Source organism: Pseudophryne corroboree, chromosome 6 (genome assembly GCF_028390025.1).
Source record: "Pseudophryne corroboree isolate aPseCor3 chromosome 6, aPseCor3.hap2, whole genome shotgun sequence".
Lineage (NCBI taxonomy): Eukaryota > Metazoa > Chordata > Amphibia > Anura > Myobatrachidae > Pseudophryne > Pseudophryne corroboree.
In genome coordinates this window covers 16656085-16677293 of record NC_086449.1, presented here as the reverse complement: position 1 = coordinate 16677293, position 21209 = coordinate 16656085, and positions in this window count along the sequence as shown.

Genomic DNA, 21209 nt, shown 5'->3' with positions numbered 1-21209 from the left:
GATCATTCTAATTCTCTGTTCCATGCTCATTGTCTACATCATCTATGTCATAGTAACATATTAGTAACATGGTAACATAGGGGGTCATTCAGATGTAATTTATGCTGTGCATTTTCGTACAGCTGGCGATCAGGTCATAACAGTACATGTGTATGCACCGCCTTGTACGTGCGCTTCGGACAACAACAATGGGTATTGTCAGTCAGCGGCAGGATGGTGCACAAAATCCATTTGCATGGGCATTCGCAAGGTGATTGACAGGCGGAAGCTGTTTGTGGCTGGTAAATGACCATTTACTGGGAGTCTTCTGGAAAACGCAAGAGTTCCGAAGTGTTTTCAGGGCGGGTGTGTAACGACAGCTTCAGCCCCAGAATCAGCCTGAATCTATCGTACTGGAAGAGTAAGTCCTGGGCTGTGCAGAGACTGCTCACACAGAATTTTAGCAGCTTGCCATACACAAAGCATTGAACACTTGTACTGCAAAAATACACTCCCACTGTAGGCGATGCCTATCTGAATGCAGAACAGCAAAAAATGCAGCCCAGTGATCAGATCTGAATGACCTCCATAGTTAGTGAGGTTGTAAAGACAAGATGTCCATTAAGTTCAACCTTTGTTTAGATCCTATACTCATTTGAATGTAACCAAAGTTTACCCATAGTTACTCAATACAGTCTTTTTAAATGTTAAATCCCTGGATATTTTCATCAGTTAGGAATGTATCCATCCCATTTTTAAACTCAATTGCTGAGTCCACCATAACTACCTTCTCTAGCAAGGTATTCCAGATACTTACTGCACTTATTGTGAAGAACCCCTCCTACATTGGGTATTACATTTTTCTCATCTAACCTCAGAGAGTGTCCGTGTGTCCTCTGTATAGGTCTCCTAATAAACAAATTGCCTGACAGCTCCATGTATTGTCCTTTTATGTATTTATATACATATTGATAATGTCTCCTCTCATACCCCTTTCACACTGCACAAATAACCCGGTATTGACCCGGTATTTTGCTTAATCACCACCTATATTCAAGATGTGGCCGTACCAGTGATATATATAATGGTACAATTACACTTTCATCCCTTGTCACAATTCCCCATTTTATGCAGGCTAAAACCTTACTTGCCTTTGTTGCTGCAATCTGACATTGTAGACTGTTGTTACATTTATTATCAATGAGCACCTCCAGATCTTTTTTTCTAATACAGTTTTTCCTAAAATCTTTCCATTTAATTTGTAGGATGCATGGTTATTTTTAATTCTGAGGTGCATGACTTTACATTTATCTATATTAAATCTCATTCTCCATTTCATATATTAAATCTCATTCTCCAACAGTAGAGGCCCGAGTACAGACCCTTGTGGTATTCCACTGAATACAGTGTTCCAGTTGGAGAACAATTACCCAAGTACATGTGGTATTTCCTATGCCGAGCTCTTTTAGTTGGAAAATCAGCCTCTTGTGAGGCACTGTATCGAAGACTTTTGAAAAATCTAAATAGACCACATCTACTGCATTGCCCCGGTCAAGATTATTGCTCACTTTTTTGTAGAGGCTAATTAAGTTAGTTTGGCATGACCTGTCCCTCACAAAACCATGCTGGTTCCTAGTAATGACATTGGAGGTATCCAAATACTCCTGTTTTCTATCCTGTATTATTCCCTGCAAAATATTTCCCATGGCTGATGTTAAACTAATCAGTTTAATGCTCCTGTCTGTCTTCTCCTCCCCTTTTTGATGTACGCTTTTGTGAGCAGGGTCCACTTCGCTGATGTGCTTTGCCTACCTTTACTTATACTATCATTTTCACCATATTCTTTAAAATGGCACCAAAATCTTGATTTCTTCAACCTGATGCCTTTTTGGGTGTTATGACCATTGAAGCAGAATTGTTTATATCGTTGTTTCACGTTACGCTACACAGTAGCACTGCTTATACACATTATGCCATACAGTGGGGCCTATAATATATATATATATATATATCCAAAAAATGCTAACCCAGTATACCATAATATATATCCATTCCAATAAGAAGAGGTGCACTCAACAGGGACTTTTCAGCAGGTTTTATTTACTCACACCACCAATGCAGACAAAAACTTAACGTAACCTTTCTTAAGACATCCCACCAGTAGGAGAGACACACACACACATATATTATATATAGTGGTCATAGTGGAAATTGTGAAGTGCGGGTATGGAAAAGTGAAGGTTGCAATTATGTGCACACCGAAGGCGCGTGCACTCAGGGAAAATGAGGTGTGGCCACTCAAATGGGGGCATGTCCTTAAGTGTAGTGTACCACATCATATACCCCTTATACACATTATGCACCCCAATAGTAGGACCCCTTATACCATCTAGTACTAGTGCCCCTTACACATTATGCCACACTGCATGAGCCAAAATTCACATTATGCAACACTGCATGAGCCAAAATTCACATTATGCAACACGGAATGAGCCAAAATTCACATTATGCAACATGGGGGTAAATTTACTAAGGTGAGAGTTCTATTTAAGATGGGATGTTGCCCATAGCAACCAATCAGCTTCTATTTCTCATTTACCTAGCACCTTCTAGAAGATAACACCTGGAATCTGATAGGTTGCTATGGGCAACATCCCATCTTAAATAGAACGCCCATCTTAGTAAATTTACCACATGGTATGAGCCAAAATTCCCATTGTGCAACACAGACTGAGCCAAAATTCACATTACCCCACACAGTATGAGCCAAAATTCACATTACCCCACACAGTTTGAGCCAAAATTCACATAACCCTCACCCACATTACCCCCCAAAATTCACATTTCCACTCACAGTATGATCCAAAATTCCCATTACCCCACACAGTATGATTCAAAATTCACATTACCCCACTCAGTATGATCCAAAATTCAGGGACAGGGAGAGCGACAGCAGGGACAGTGGCAGAAAGACAGCAGGGACAGTGACAGACAGAGTGACAGTAGGGACAGGGAGAGTCACGGAGAGTGACAGCAGGGACAGAGAGAGAGTGACAGCAGGGACAGGGAGAGTGACAGCGGTGACAGACGGACAGAAAGAGTGACAGAGGGACAGTACCTGAGCAGCTGATGGGGCTGTGGTCGGCGGCGGTGCAGAGACTGAAGTCATCGGCAGTGAGGAGAAGGCCCTGGGCAGTGGTGGTGACCAGGAGAAGGCCCTGGATGGCATAGCGGAGGATGACATGGGCAGCAGCGGTGAAGAGGAGGAAGCCCAGGGCAGCGGATGTGTGGAGATGGCCTTTGGTCCCTATGACCGTGGCGTCAACATTTGAAATCTATTCCACGGTATACCGGCCCACTTTAAGCATTATATATATATATATATATATACACAGCCAATAGACGTGGCACTCCTGGAGTCTTGTCAAATAAATCTCTTGAGTAGGCAGTTTTGTGAAACAACGTTTCAATGCCAATTAATGTTACATATAGCTCGCTGTTATCCCTATAATTTTTTTTTAAATAGTGTTACTATTATACTCACTGGATACTAATCCAGGGTTTAGTTTATAGGAGCACCTAATCAATAGATATTGGTAAAGTTAATAACGGGAGCAATTATGTATATAAAAGCAACAATTATGGTTACCTATAGTATCAGACCACATATGTAGGGGAAAAGGGAGAACCAAAATGGCCATGTAGTTTACAAGAAACAATTAAAACCCTGGGACTCATTGAGTCCTTTTGGATAGATGGTACCCAGCCGATAAATCCAGCGTGCTTCTAATCGCAGGAGTTTGCCACCCCAGTCCCCGCTCTGATAGAGGCTGGTACATGATCAATCATCCGGTACTTGAGATTGGTCAGAGGGTGCTTACTGTGGGCAAAATGCCTGGCCACAGGTTGTTCGCTTGAACCTTTAGTATTAGCTAATTTAATAGCAGATCTGTGGGCTGCCATACGTTCTTTGAACATTCGTTCTGTTTTGCCAATATATGACAGCCCACAGGGGCATATAAATTGATATATAACGAATTTAGAGGAACATGTGAGCGTATGGAAAATGTACATGGTCTTGCCTGACTGGGGGTGTTGGAACGTATCTCCCGGTATTAAAAACTGGCACGTAGTACACGTGCATCGAATGCATCCTTTTTTATTAAATACCCATTGCAGGGATATTGGTTGAGAGACATCTGCTTTGACTAGAATGTCTCTGAGGTTTTTATTGCGTTTGTAACAAGACATCAATTTAGTGTCATGCAGGCCCAATTCAGAATCACTCTGGACGATGGGCCACAGCTTTTTAGAGATCAGGTTGATCTCTGTACTAGCAGCATGGTATTGTACCACCCAAGGAATCATGGGGTTAAATGTAGTAGTGGTATCAGGTGGACTAATCAAAGTATCCCGTTCTATCCTCAATGCCTTCTCCTTAGCTGCTTTAAGGAGATGCATAGGGTACCCCCGTTGGGCGAACTGCTCTATCATCCCTTCCATCTGTGCATCCGCTATGGCAGGGTCGGAAGTAATACGTCTAACTCGAAGGAGCTGGGAAAAAGGCAAACCTCTTTTAAGTGGCTTGGGATGAAAGCTCTTATAATGTAACATATTATTCTTATCAGTAGCTTTAGAATATAGGGAGGTTGTAATCTTACCCTGTTCAAGAGAAATATGTACATCTAAGTAATTAATGGCATGGTCACTGATGGTATACGTGAGTTTAATCGGATGCTGTAGCATATTATGGGTTTGAATGACATCCTCAAGTTTACTTTGCGGTCCCTGCCAAATTAACAACAGGTCGTCGATGTAGCAGCAATAAAACAAAATACTGCTCGCCACACCGGGGTCTGAAAAAAATATTTCCTGTTCTACATGAAACATAAAAACGTTGGAGTATGCCGGGGCCACAGAGGACCCCATAGCACACCCCTTCCGTTGCAAATATATCTTACCATAATATAGGGGGGGGAAAATTGTAAGGTCATTTGCAATAATTGGATGCACAATTTCACACTATTACCCTGAAATTTGATATGATTGCTCAAAAACTGCTCCATGATCTCTAGACCTATATCATGAGGAATCACTGTATAAAGGTTTTGAACATCAATACTACAAAGTAGAGTATTGTCGTCAAACCTAGGTAGTAGCTGTAATTTCTGCAATAATGAAGTGGTATCTAACAGAAAACGTGGATGCATTTGTATACAGGGTTGAAGCAGGGAATCTATATACAGAGCAGTGGGTTGAAATAGGGACGAACGGGCAGAAATGATGGGGCGCCCTGGTGGTTTACTGAGTGACTTATGAATTTTGGGTGTAGTGTACAACAGTGGCATAACGGGATGTGCTGGAATGAGTGCATTTCGTATGACACTTGTTATTAAACCCTCCTGTACTGCACTATCCAATAATGCAGTAAGTTGGCATTTGAATTCATTAGTAGGGTCTTTAGACAGTAAACAATATGGCTCAGAACCTTGTAGTTGACATTTAATTTCCTCTTTGTAATCCTTTTTGTTCTGGATAACTAATGCCCCGCCTTTATCTGCGGGGCGGAAAATAAGTTCCTCCTGTGCTGCCAGATTGTGTAGGGCTTCATTCTCGGCTTTAGATAAATTATAGCGTAATTGAGGCATATTGGTTACGTAGGCATTGGCTTGCTTGTCCAAAAGTCTACCAAAAGTTTTGATTGAAGCATTCTGGGACTGGGGTTCAAATTTAGATTTAGGCAAGATCTGTTGAAGTTTAAGAGGAATTTGTGTATCTGTAGTTGATGGTATCTGTTTGTGGAAATGTTCTTTCAATTTAAGTTGACGCTGCAGCCAGTATTTTTCTATCTGCCAGGTAAATGGATCACGTCTGGCAGTCGGAATGAATGATAGTCCTCTAGACAAGACACTTTGTTCAGTTCTTGATAATTCTTAATCTGACAAATTGACTACTAGCGTCTCTGATTTTTTGGTGGTCTCCCTACTCTGTTCCTGCCTCTGCCACTAATGCCCACATCTTGTATAGGGCCACTTGCTGCGTTTTTGTCTGGTGGCTGGGTTCGTGGGGTACTGCCTAAAGTGCGATTACCCAGGTGTTGATGCCCGGCAGAGTCGGATTCACTCGTGGATAAAGTGTGTTCATTAGACGACTCAAAGTCTCTCTGCTGATAAGGTCTGTGTCAAAAAAATGTTTTTTTTTGGTCACGGTAGGTAGAGGAGTCTGTAAATCGATATACATTGTGGTTCTCATAGACACCATCGACTTTGGCACGTTTTTGTGCTTTAAACTTGATTAAATCACGTTTGTGGATTTGGAGCTGACCATTTAGTTTCTCATACCAGTTGATACTTGTGTCTGCCTGTAGAATAGGTTTGTGGGTGGTCTCGAATTCTGCAATTTTAACTTTAATGGCATTCATCTCTTTAGTGGATAGCTCTATTATCAAGAGCATAAGATCCATAGAGCATTTGTTATGGATGCCCACCCACTTCTTACAGAAGGCCAGATCATTACGGCCTATAGTGGGTGAGTTCCTCACCCGTAAACCACGGGGGATCTTTTTTGCTCTGTAGTAATCTGACAGCGAGATGCAATGATAGTAATAATCTATCTCTTTGCGGTGTAGGCGGAGTAACTCACGATAGGAGCTATCTGGTGCGCTGGCCTCCTTTTGAGCATCCATAATTTCTGTGTATAGTATCTCCTCTGCCTCCGCTTCTGAATACCCATGCAAGTTACATAATTAGAGAGCTGGGGCAACCCCCCACATCACCACTAGATTCAGCCATAATCAAGACCAAATATACCACAACTATATCTCTACATGTATATATTTGCTAAAATAGACAAATTTTGCAGTATCAGACCTGCTCCACATAACCCGTCTCCTGTATACGTAAATTCAATGTGCAAACATCTGCTGGTGCAAATACGCAAGTTAAAGTGCAAGTGTCAATTAAAAACAAGTGGCAGAGGAAACAGAGTAACTAATACACTGCAGTGTGCATAAGGGAGCCTTGAAATAAATAGTATGTTGGAGGTGCCACTCCAACAACTTACGAATATACAGCCCAAGTATTCCGGCTCTCCATTGGAAAAGAAGTAACTGCTCCCGGTGCCTTCGTAATAAAATCACATACACAGCCAATAGACTGGAGTCTTGTCAAATAAATCTCGTGAGTAGGCAGTTTCGTGAAACAACTTTTCATTGTCAATTTTTATTTAGGCATTTTCCTCAGGTTACAAACATATACATAAAACGTCTTACCTATAAAGGCAGCTAATCACCCTGTGCTCCTGCCGCATGTGGCGGGCGGGACACCACCCCCTGCCGTCCGGCGCGGCTACAGTGATGTCACCCTACGTCACTTACCCATGTGTACATACCATCACCATGATTATGTAAATAGAACAGACAGGTTACCTAGAAACAGACTACAACACTAGCAACCAATGCCGCTAGATACAAGTATCATATTATAATCATAGTCAATATACCTCCATAGTTTCAATGTATCGATATGCAAAGCGGATAGAATCATGGATTAAATATAGTATTTAGACTTAAAACAAACTATTACCAGTGCATCATTTAAACATGTAAACAGATTAGGGAGCTGTCAGCACCATACACATGTAAACTATACCATCGACTCTAACAGCCATTGATATGATCCAAATTGCTAATCATATATATGGAAGCCTATATACTCATAATGTTACATATAGCTCACTGTTATCCCAAGATTTTTTTTTTTAAATAGTGTTACTATTATACTCACTGGATACTAATCCAGGGTTTAGTTTATAGGAGCACCTAATCAAGAGATATTGGTAAAGTTAATAACGGGAGCAATTACGTATATTTTGTTATGTAGATTTTCGTTTTCAGAAATATGGCAACAAAACTGTAAAACTACTAATGAAGTTAATGAAAGGTACATCATCTCCCTACATAGTTTATCAACTGAAACAATCAGATGAATCCTTAACCACCGACCCACATCAAAAATCTCAAATAATATTATGAAGCTTTATATTCTGATCCTGTTGACACAGACATGTACTTTTAGATGCGTAATCATCCTATAATGACCCCTCTCCATCAATACACCTGACTTCCCAAACCTGGTGCTTTCCTCAAATGCCTCAGATCCCCTCTGAATTTAACTCCTCTCTCCCCACACCAATTACTATCGAAGAATTACGCTATACAATACAACATTTAAAAACTAACAAAGCCCCTGGGCCAGATGTTTTTTCAAGTGAATTCTACAAATTACTTATAGACAAAATAGATACACATCTTTTGACATTATACAACACGATTATGGGATCTCATACTCTACCCCTGTATTTCAATTCTGCAATTATAAAACATTTTCTTAAACCAGGTCATGATCCTTCCCTTCCTAGCTCATATCGACCGATTTCACTCTTAAACACAGGCTACAAAATACTCACAAAATTTTTTTTGCGGATTGCCTTAAACTTTCCCTTCCTCATGTGATACACTCAGACCAAACTAGTTTCATATGGGGACGCCATTTAGTGACTAATGTACCTAAACTTCTCTCAGCAATATATAATTCATCCACCAATTCATCACCCTTCAATAAAATTATTTTAGCACTAGATGCAGAAAAGGCCTTTGACCTTGTTACATGGTGACACCTACTTAAAACCCTATAATACTTTGGCTACCCACCCCCAGTTATTTCCATACTTCAATCCCTTTATACATCTCCTATTTCACAATTGAACTGCAATATACTTTTATCTTATGCCTTTCAATTATACAGGGGCACAAGGCTGCCTCCTTTCCCCTTTACTCTTTACCCTAGCCATTGACCCTCTATCAATTCAAATAAGACTCTCTCCTGATATTCTTGGTATTTCACTAAGTGATTTTGATTTGAAACTAGCCCTCTATGCCGACGACATGTTACTATTCCTGACTGACCCCCAATCTTCATTATTACCACTATTTAATCTTCTTGATCAGTTTGGCAAAGTATCAGGTTTCAAAATCAATCCCTCCAAATCAGAAATTTTAACAATATTGGGAACAAACCTCACTTTTCAATCTCCCTCCTCTTTTCCCACACTCCCTCCTAGTAAAAAAAAACTATAAAATACCTCGGTGTTAACATTCCGTCAGATATCTCATCTTTATATTCTCATAACTTTACTCCTATTCTTACTAAAAAAAAACTTTCTCTACGACTCTTGGATTAACCTGCCTTTATCTTTACTAGGTCACATAGCGGTTGTTAAAATTTTTATTTTTCTGAAAATCTTTTACCTACTTCAAATTTTGCCCATGGGTTTAACCAAACAAGATCTTTGCAAATTTGATCGTCTTACCCGCACCTTTTTATGGCAAGCCAAAAAGCCTCGTATTGCACTATCCAAATTACAGACACATAGAACTAAAGGTGGATTATCCTTACCCAATCTTCACAATTATACCTTACCCATCCACTTTACATCTCAGATTGGCTCCTTTCTACTTCCTCCTACACAATTACAGTACTTCTCTAGACTTAGCCCTATTTTCACCCTACTCCCCAAGTGCACTCTTGCATACTAACCGACGTCTCATACCTCCACATATTCTACACCATCCTCTATTTAACTGGCTGATAATGAACAAAAAATTGTCTAGAGATCTGTCTTCATCTCCTTATGTTACCCTATGGGGAAATCCCACATTTCCTCCCTCACTATATAACTCACAATTTCTCACATGGAAAGAAAAAGGATTATCACTTACATCCCACGTTTTTGTTCCCGGTGGCCCCATTTTATCTTATTCCAACTTACAGGAACTATATCAATTGCCAAACAATACCTTTTTTTATGTACCTTCAATTCAGGCATTATGCCTACTCCTCAATACCGGATACTCGCTATACACTTTCCTCAGAGCCTCTATCTTCTCTTCTCCATTTACTTAAAATGACACTCTATTATACTACATATGTTTATAACATGTTACTGCCACACTCTGACAAGAAAACGTGGCAATCTTTAACATCCTCCTGGCTTTAATATTTACCTGATATTGATATCCTTCAAGTTTTCACTAAACATTATGACAAAGTCCTCACATGGCTAAAATCCTCCTACCTACAAGAGGTACAGCAAGTTGTACTGCATCTGCTGATTATCTCAAATGAATACCATGATTGCATAGTTTAGGTACGATTCATGGAACTACACATACCAGCAAGATGTACTGCATCTGCTAATTATCTCAAATGAATACCATGATTGCATAGTTTAGGTACATAGAAAAAGAAAGTTTTTTTGTTTGTTTTTTTTCCCTTTGTAAAGATTTAGTTTGCTGCCTTATTGGTATGTAATGCCTGTTTGTGTAAGCTAATGTATTGCCTTACTTTGAAGTGGGATTGTATTGGGAGGAGTTTGCAATCATTGCATTCACATGGCAATTGTTCCTATTTAATGTCTAGTCTAAGGCTGGAAGCCATCGGCTGGGAGTGCTTTCATAGAAGTGCTGACCTAAAAGTGTTATTATAAAATTAGCTTTATACCTGTGTTAAACCGAAGGGAAACATCAACACACCAACATTACCAAAATGGACTACCTTAAGCCTCAAAAGTATGCAATTCATCTTATGCATATTATCTTTTTTTAACCTATGCAAAGACATCCCTAATCTGCTCACCACAGTTCTCTCTTATACAAACCCATGTATGTTTTTTGATGTAATGACTTTCTTGTAATTGTCATTACATGTGTGAGGAAGTTGCTCAGTGAAACAGCTTATTATTGCATGCTGACTGGTGTTTACCTCCTTGACCATTTGGCCATTTCTGGACAGGTGTACTATATCTTTATATTTAGTGAGGTGTAGTCGTGGTGTAAAGGTCAGAGTAGGATTACTGATTAGTAATAGAAAACAAATAACAAACACTGAGCAAAATCACCAAACAAGTAATTTCAACTTTAAACTTGTCATTTATTTTGTACTTTCTTGACAGTAACAGTAACAGCTACTAGTAACAGATGCACAGGCCAAATTCTTAAAGCTATGTATGCAAATGCTAGGAGCTTAGGAGACAAAATTCCAGAGCTAATTGCAACAATGACAAGGGATAACCTTCATATTGTGGCAATTACAGTCATAGTGCAATGAGAATGGGACATTGCTATACCAGGTTACAATTTATTTAGGAAGGATAGAATGGGAAGAATTGGAAGAGGGGTAGCAATGTATGTGAAAAAAAACCATAAATGTTATTTTAATACAAAATATTGAAGACAAAAATGAGGCCCTTTGTGTCACCATATAAACTGGTGAGAAGGATATTATTCACATTGGGGTGATCTATAGACCACCAGGCCAGGGACAGGATTTGGACAGGAACCTATTGTTGGACATCTCTAAAATGGCTTTAAAGGGAGAAGTCATAATCATGGGAGACTTTGATTTACCTGATGTAAATTGGGAGGGGTCTTTTGCTAGTTCAGCTACAAGTGGCAAATTTCTAAATTCCTTACAGGGGGCATCTCTCAAACAATTGGTGAGGGAGCCCATTTGCAAAGACTCAATATTAGATTTAATTCTCACAAATGGTGACAGGATATCAGACACATATGTGGGTGAGTACCTGGGATCCAGTGATCATCAAGCAGTATGGTTTAGTATAAAGACAGGATCCAACTCCTGTCACACAAAAACAAAGGTGTTGGATTTTAGGAATGCTGGCTTTGCAAAAATGGGGAGATGTTAAATTGGTTCATTGGCGGCCCGGAGGGACTTGGAAGGAGTGCAGGAGATGTGAGAAAACCTGAAAATGGCAGTATTAAGGGCAACAGACCTTTGTATCAAAAGGGTTAGGAAAAGCACCAGAAAAAGGAAGCCAGTGTGTTTCACAAAAGAAGTATCAACTAGTGTGAAAGCAAAAAAGCTGGCTTTTAGGAAATACAAACAGACTCAAAATAAGAACGACAAAGAGGTGTATCTTGACAGATGTCAGGATGCTATGAAAGTGAACAGATGTGCAAAGGCAGAAGCTGAGGGGTAAATGGCCCAGTCAGTAGATAAAGGGGGCAAAACTTTTTTTAAATATATAAATGAAAGGAAAAAATCAAATGGAGGAATAATAAGACTTAAGACAGAGAGTGAGAATTTGGTGGAGGGAGACAAGGCAATAGCAGATCACCTAAATCATTATTTTTGCTCTGTATTTATTACAGAAGGAGAAGGGACGGGGCCACATTTAAGCTGCAAGGACATTCATAAAAATAAGGTAGATGAAAGTACATTTACAGAAGAGGAGGTCTTAACAGAACTTTCAAAACTAAGAGTGGAAAAATCAATGGTGCCAGATGGTATACACCCAAGGATACTAAAAGAGCTAAAAGATGTGCTGGTGGTACCATTAACAGAATTATTTAACCAGTCACTCAATACAGGTACCATTCCAGAGGACTGGAAAAGAGCAAATGTAGTTCCACTGTACAAAAGTGGAAGCAAGGAAGAAGCAAGTAACTACAGACCAGTAAGCCTTACATCAGTAGTAGGGAAAGTAATGGAAAAACTATTAAAAGAAAGAGTAGTGGAATATCTTAAATCAAACAACTTACAGGATTCAAAACAGCATGTATTTACTGGTGGGAGATCATGCCAAACAAATCTTATTGACCTTTTTGACTCTGTGATGAAAATAATAGATCAAGGGGGGGGCTGTAGATGTAGCATATATAGACTTTATTAAGGCATTTGATGCTGTCCTACATTGCAGACTGCTAAATAAACTTGAAAGCGTAGGGTTGGATTACAAAACAGTTAAATGGATAAGAACCTTGTTGCAGGATAGGAAACAGATGGTTGTAGTAAATGGAGTGCAATCTTTGGAAGGAAATGTTACCAGTGGAGTACCCCAGGGATCTGTACTCAGACCAATTCTCTTTAATATCTTTGTTGGTGACATTGCAAATGGTATTAAAGGGAAAGTATGCATTTTTGCAGATGATACAAAGATTTGCAACAGGGTAGACACACTGGAAGGGGTAAAACAAATGATTGATGACCTAGCTAGGCTTGATAAATGGTCAAGAATGTGGCAACTACAGTTTAATGCTAAAAAAATGCAAAATCATGCACTTGGGCCTCAAAAACCCAAAGGCTAAATATAGTATCTGTTATGAGCCACGGCTGTGGCTCATTCCTGTTTTGCATTTTTGTTAGGTATTTCATGTTATACTTCTGTTTATGTTCCCCGTGGGTGTCATGGGGTGCTCGGAGCTCACCCTTAAGGAGGGTATACTGTTATGAACCACAGGTAGTGGTTCATTTCTATTTTATGTTTATTAAGTTGTCTTGCATGCCAGGATTTCCTGTTGCTCTGTTTTAGTATGCTCTTGTCTGCTGCTGCTGGTTAGTCTGTGTAATTGCAGCTTGTTCCATGTGTTCAGCCTCACCTGGCTGCTAATTGCATCTTGTCAGTTGGAATCATGCAATAGGCCAGCTGCTCTGGATTATTAATTAGGCCTCTCTGTTATATGCTGGCTGATTGCAGTTCACAGACGCTGGTGATATTTCTGGGTTTTCAGTCTGCTTGAGTTCTGAGCTTGGTTCCTGCTAGTTCCTGAGCTTCCTGTTTGCTGTATCTGTTGCAGAGAGTGTTTCCAGTCCTGCTCTATCCGGTCGTTCCTGTCCTCAGTGGTCCAGTACTCGGAAGTTGTCATCTGTTCCTGGAGTCCTGACCGAGCACCTTTAACATCCTGTGGTGTTCGTGAGTCGCGGCGTAGCCGTGTGTTGCGGCTTGACCGCTTACTATTTATTATTTGTTATATTGAGTCTCTGAGCTTTTGCGGAGGATTCTGCTCCCACAAATCCACTCTGGTATCCAGCGGTGCTGGGTAGGAGTAACGGATTAGTGGATTTTGGTTGTCCTTTTCCCTGGCGGTTTGTCCGCACATACTTCTGGTTTAAGTTTAGTTAGCTTGTAGCCCCTGGCCTGGTTGTTTAGTCAGAGGGCCCCTTGTTATCACCCTGTCTCGGATTTCCCTTTGTCTCCCATTAAGACCTGAGGGGGCATCGGAGTTGGGCAGACATAATCCGCCCTTCAAACGCGGCTGCCATGGGCTCAAGCAACCATAGTCTCGCAGGGGATTTCTGATAACACGGGCGAGACAACGGAGTTAGGGCGCCAGGGGTTACTAGGCTTTCCTGCTCCCGTAACCAGCATTCCCTTCCAGTACTCTGGCCTTTGTCATAAGATCTCCTCTGGTCAGAAGTACTGGAATCATAACATTATCACCAGCCATACCACAAAAAAGAAATAAAACTTTTTTTCTTTTTTGGCCCAGTCCAGTGTCTAGTCTAGAATCCAGTCCTGTCTAGAATTCAGTGTGCAGAATCCAATCCGGTGTTTAGAATCCAGTCCTGTATAGAATTCAGTGTGCAGATTCCAGTCCGGTGTTTAGAATCCAGTCCTGTCTAGAATTCAGTGTGCAGATTCCAGTCCGGTGTTTAGAATCCAGTCCGGTGTTTAGAATCCAGTCCGGTGTTTAAAAAAAAAAAAAAAAAAAAAGTCTTGATTTGTTTAGCAAAATTTAGTCTTGCCTTGTCTTGTCTTGTCTTGCCTTGTCTTGCCTTGTCTTAAATCCTCCTATGTCTACTATGCAAGCCCTGCAGGCATCTCTCGAAGCCCTGAACTCTGTATTCAGTGCTTTGAGACCAGAGCGACTACAAGTTTGGCAGCAATCCCTAAAGCAACTGCAAAACCTTCTGACTAAAATCTTGCTCATTTTGCCAGAAGTCGTTGAGAGTACATCTATCTCTAAAGAGACTCTTGTTCACAGTATGGTGACAAGAGAATCCTCTGGTTTAATTGAAGAGAAAAGGTTTAAAAGTTTTCTGCGGCCCAGGCTCTCAGAAGAGGAGCGTCTGCGTCGCAGAAACTTAAACTTATGCCTATATTGTGGGGGTTTAGGCCATTATCTGCAGACCTGTGAGTTGCGCAAGCCAAAGTGTGGTGACGAGTCTTGCCCTCTGGCCAAGTTGAGTCATGATACAAGACCTACTCCTGTCTCTACTGTGGCAGAGGTACTTGTCACACAACCCACACAAAAAAGCTCTCTGTCCTTTAATTGGGGTCCTTGGGCAAAGGAGCCCCATTATAGATTCAGGAATCAAAAGAGAATGTTTCTCTCCTCTCTTGAGGTTCCTGTGGAAGCGGAGTTGCAAGTCCCTGGAGGGGTGCCCGATGCCCAGGTTCCTGGAGTGGTGCCCGATGCCCAGGTTCCTAGAGTGGTGCCCGATGCCCAGGGTCCTGGAGTGGTGCCCGATGCCCAGGGTCCTGGAGTGGTGCCCGATGCCCAGGGTCCTGGAGTGGTGCCCGATGCCCAGGGTCCTGGAGTGGTGCCCGATGCCCAGGGTCCTGGAGCGGTGCCCGTAGTCCAGAGTGCTGGAGCGGTGCCCGTAGTCCAGAGTGCTGGAGCGGTGCCCGTAGTCCAGAGTGCTGGAGCGGTGCCCGTAGCCCAGAGTGCTGGAGCGGTGCCCGATGCCCAGAGTGCTGGAGCGGTGCCCGATGCCCAGAGTGCTGGAGCGGTGCCCAATGCCCAGAGTTCTGGAGCGGTGCCCGATGCCCAGAGTGCTGGAGCGGTACCCGATGCCCAGAGTGCTGGAGCGGTACCCGATGCCCAGAGTGCTGGAGCGGTACCCGATGCCCAGAGTGCTGGAGCGGTACCCGATGCCCTAGCTTATAGAGGGACATCAAATATTATAGTTCAGGTGTCCATACCGGAAGGGGTCTCAGAAGCTGTTACCCCAGGTAGGGATTTGAAAAGCGCAATCCCAGAAAGGGTATCTAAAACCATAGTTCTTGAAGGGAACTCGAGAAGCAAAACCCCAGAAGGGATCTTTGAAGTAATATCCCCAAGTGGGGTCTCGAGAGACGCAGCCCCAAAGAAGGGTCTAGAAGTCGCTTCCCCAGGAAAGAACTTAAGAAGCATAGCATTAGTGGAGGATCTGAACGTTATTGCTTCAGCAAAAGTCCCGGAAGTCATAGTCCCGGGAGAACTTTCGATAATTATCGACTCAGAGAGGGAGGCCGATGGCCCGATCCCAGTCAGGGAGGCCAACGGCCCGGTCCCAGTAAAAGAATCCGAGGTGCTGACCCCAGCGGGGTTCCCGGAGGCCACTGCCCCAGCGGGGTTCCCGGAGGCCACTGCCCCAGCGGGGTTCCCGGAGGCCACTGCCCCAGCGGGGTTCCCGGAGGCCACTGCCCCAGGTGGGGTTCAGGAAGTCACTGCCCCGGGTGGGGTTCAGAAAGTCACTGCCCCGGGTGGGGTTCAGAAAGTCACTGCCCCGGGTGGGGTTCAGAAAGTCACTGCCCCGGGTGGGGTTCAGAAAGTCACTGCCCCGGTTGGGGTTCAGAAAGTCACTGCCCCGGTTGGGGTTCAGAAAGTCACTGCCCCGGGTGGGGTTCAGAAAGTCACTGCCCCGGGTGGGGTTCAGAAAGTCACTGCCCCGTGTGGGGTTCAGAAAGTCACTGCCCCGGGTGGGGTTCAGAAAGTCACTGCCCCGGGTGGGGTTCAGAAAGTCACTGCCCCGGGTGGGGTTCAGAGAGTCTCAGCCTCAAGTAAGGGCAATAGTGACCAGGTCCTAGCAAAGCACTTCAGTCAGTCAGATGGGAAGGAAACAGATCCTGACTCTGATATCTCAACATCCATAATCTTTGATGGGGACTTAGCCCAATTTCTGGCGCTTTACAAACACTATTACATTATTATGTTGTCTAGACCATTTCTGGGCATCACTCCAGAGAACCTTGTGCTCTATCTTATTTATTCTTTTAAAGGAGAGCCTTTTGAGTGGGTGATCAGCCTAATGAAAGCTGAAGATCCCATTCTTCAGGATCCCCCAGCATTCAGTGATGCAATTATTAAAAGATATGGGCCCTCATTCCGAGTTGTTCGCTCGCAAGGCGAATGTAGCAGAGTTACACACGCTAAGCCGCCGCCTACTGGGAGTGAATCTTAGCTTCTTAAAATTGCGACCGACGTACGCGCAATATTGCGATTACAAACGAGTTAGCAGTTTCTGAGTAGCTTCAGACTTACTCTGCCTGTGCGATCAGTTCAGTGCTTTTCGTTCCTGGCTGACGTCATAAACACACCCAGCGTTCGCCCAGGCACTCCCACCGTTTCTCCGGCCACTCCTGCGTTTTTTCCGGAAACGGTAGCGTTTCCAGCCACACGCCCCTAAAACGCCGTGCATCCGCCCAGTAACACCCATTTCCTGTCAATCACAATGCGAACGTCGGAGCGATGAAAATGCCGTGAGTAAACTTACTTTCATCATAGTAAAGTTACTTGGCGCAGTCGCAGTGCGAACATTGCGCATGCGCACTAAGAGAATTCTCACTGCGATGCGATGAAAATCTCCGAGCGAACAACTCGGAATGAGGGCCATGGTTCCAAAGAAATTGGTTCAGGTTCCTCTAAGTCACCCGTCTTGTCTGCTGAGATTCCACCAAATACTGTAAACTCGGCACAAGAGTCCCAGCCCGTTGTTTTGACTGCAGGATGTGCTTTTCTGACTTCTTCTTCTTCTAATAATAGTACTTTGCCAGAAAGTTCAGCTCCCAAGGGTAAGAAACCTGTCTCTGATTTGAACGCAGCCTTGTTGGGTGGTACCATCAGTTCAGACAATGTTTGGGGAATTACCTTGGTCAGACCTAAAGAGCTTTGTAAAAAGAAGAAGAAGAAAAAGAAATAATTTTTGACTCTTGCCTTGATAAAAAAAAAAAAAAAAAAAAAAGATTTTTTTTTCCTTATCTTGTGTCCAGTGGCCACCGTCAGGGGGAGGGCACTGTTACAAGCTGTGGTTGCAGCTTGTTTCTGTTTTCGTGTCTGTCTGACCAATGTGTCAGGTTTTTTTTTGTATCCCTTGTTCTGGATAGTCTGAATTTTGGGGTCTTTTGACCCCTCCTCAAGGGGGGGGTAATGTTATGAGCCACGGCTGTGGCTCATTCCTGTTTTGCATTTTTGTTAGGTATTTCATGTTATACTTCTGTTTATGTTCCCCGTGGGTGTCATTGGGTGCTCGGAGCTCACCCTTATGGAGGGGATACTGTTATGAACCACAGGTAGTGGTTCATTTCTATTTTATGTTTATTAAGTTGTCTTGCATGCCAGGATTTCCTGTTGCTCTGTTTTAGTATGCTCTTGTCTGCTGCTGCTGGTTAGTCTGTGTAATTGCAGCTTGTTCCATGTGTTCAGCCTCACCTGGCTGCTAATTGCATCTTGTCAGTTGGAATCATGCAATAGGCCAGCTGCTCTGGATTATTAATTAGGCCTCTCTGTTATATGCTGGCTGATTGCAGTTCACAGACGCTGGTGATATTTCTGGGTTTTCAGTCTGCTTGAGTTCTGAGCTTGGTTCCTGCTAGTTCCTGAGCTTCCTGTTTGCTGTATCTGTTGCAGAGAGTGTTTCCAGTCCTGCTCTATCCGGTCGTTCCTGTCCTCAGTGGTCCAGTACTCGGAAGTTGTCATCTGTTCCTGGAGTCCTGACCGAGCACCTTTAACATCCTGTGGTGTTCGTGAGTCGCGGCGTAGCCGTGTGTTGCGGCTTGACCGCTTACTATTTATTATTTGTTATATTGAGTCTCGGAGCTTTTGCGGAGGATTCTGCTCCCACAAATCCACTCTGGTATCCAGCGGTGCTGGGTAGGAGTAACGGATTAGTGGATTTTGGTTGTCCTTTTCCCTGGCGGTTTGTCCGCACATACTTCTGGTTTAAGTTTAGTTAGCTTGTAGCCCCTGGCCTGGTTGTTTAGTCAGAGGGCCCCTTGTTATCACCCTGTCTCGGATTTCCCTTTGTCTCCCATTAAGACCTGAGGGGGCATCGGAGTTGGGCAGACATAATCCGCCCTTCAAACGCGGCTGCCATGGGCTCAAGCAACCATAGTCTCGCAGGGGATTTCTGATAACACGGGCGAGACAACGGAGTTAGGGCGCCAGGGGTTACTAGGCTTTCCTGCTCCCGTAACCAGCATTCCCTTCCAGTACTCTGGCCTTTGTCATAAGATCTCCTCTGGTCAGAAGTACTGGAATCATAACAGTATCAAGGGTATTATAATGGAAACTAATGAGTAGGAAAGGGATTTAGGAGTCACTATTTCAAGTGACTTAAAGGCAGGAAAGCAAGTCAACAAAGCAATGAGAAAGGCAAGTCAGATGCTTGGTTGCATAGGGAGAGGAATCAGTACCAGGAAAAAAGAAGTGATAATGCCACTGTCTAGGTCATTGGTACGGCGGCATCTTGAATACTGTGTCCAGTTCTGAAGACCATATTTTCAGAAGGATATAAATACATTAGAGAGTGTACAAAGAAGGGCAACTAAAATGGTGCATGGCCTACACAGAACTTACCCGGAAAGGCTAACAGATCGTAACATGCATAGTTTGGAGGAGAGTAAGGAAAGGGGGGACATGATAGAAACTTTCAAATATACCAAGGGTTTTAACAAAGATCAAGAGGTAAACATTCTTCAAAGGAAGAGGAGTGTTAGAACTCGAGGACATGCACTGAGACTGGAGGGAGGCAGGTTCCGGGGAAATTTAAGGAAAAATTACTTCACAGAAAGGGTAGTGGATAAGTTGAATAGCCTCCCATCAGAGTTGGTAAAGTCAAAGACTGTAGAGCAATTTAAACATGTTTGGGATAGGCATATGAATATCCTTACAAAGAATGAAGGTTCTAAAAGGGTTGAGATCACCTAAAGGATAAAAAAGGGGCAGACTAGATGGGCCAAGTGGTTCTTATCTGCCGTCAAATTCTATGTTTCGATGCTTCTATGTTACATTTAAAAACATTGCAACGAGCCTATATTTCTCCTGCACAAAGAAATAATTTTTCGACAGACGCCTTTAGTTCCTGTTTAAAAAATTTTCTCTCTCATGCAACATTTTTTCACTGTTTCTGGGAATGTGGGAAAATCAAAAAATTTTAGAATAAAACACTAAACTACATCAATCAATTATTGAATACAAAGTTATATCTAGATCCAATAGCTTGTTTACTTGCTAATTTCACAAACTGGTCTAAATACACACCGACTTTCCCCTAATCTACTATAATTAACTACTATAATCACAGCGGCTAAGAAGATTATCCTAGTCCACTGGATATCTAAAACGTCTCCATCTCTTAAACTTAAAAATAAACTTCTCCAACTCTAATATTTTGACAGAAAAGCCACCTTCCCAGACATTAACAAACACATACCAAAATGTTACAGAAAATGTAACCCCTTCATTATTTCATTAGATACACAAACCCAAAATGGCATTATAAAAGTATTTGAAAATACTGACTGGCAACTATTATGCAATGTTTCCAACTCATAAATGCCTCCTCCTTTGTGCTTGCTCCTTACTCACTCATCTGACTCGTACCTTATATTTTTGATATGTCAACCTGCTGTTTTCTTGATGTTCACAACTCAACCCCTCCTCCCACACCCTCACCTTCTCCCTTGTATTTAGTTATACTGGTAAATGTTTTTGTTCTAACTATAATTATTTAGGAAGTTCTTATCAATTATATATATATATATATATATATATATAAAAATATACATACACATGCCTAATATTTTAATATATCACATAATATAATATCATACCTTGTTATATGCTGTATGACCATATACTTAAAGTACTCAATTATATTTTTCTGTACCAACTGACAATTCATCTTATTATGTACTAGCTATTATCAATACATTTAGAACTAATTAGCTCTACATCCAGACTGGCACTATATCGTCTACATATGTATTTGTTATACTCATCTATGGGTTGTCTCCATTTACAGTTTATCTTATATATGTATATCTTTATTCTTGTATACAACAGTCAATTTTGACATTTTGATATGGTCCGTTTACGCTTTACTAAATAAAAATTGCATGTTAAAAAAAAATTACATTAACAAATTTTAATTAACATGTACACATCCACCATAATCTGCTATTTACAGTACATTGATATCTATATCTTACACAGAGCATGATTCTCAACACTCACATGTATTAATGTGTTTTGCAAAAGCACATGGGGCCAGATGCACTTTTGAAAAGTGAGAAAGTGGAGATAAATAAGGTAACACCTAATGAGCTCCTAACGGTCATGTTTCACATCCTTTAACATGGCATGATTAAAGCGCAACGGAATATGCTGC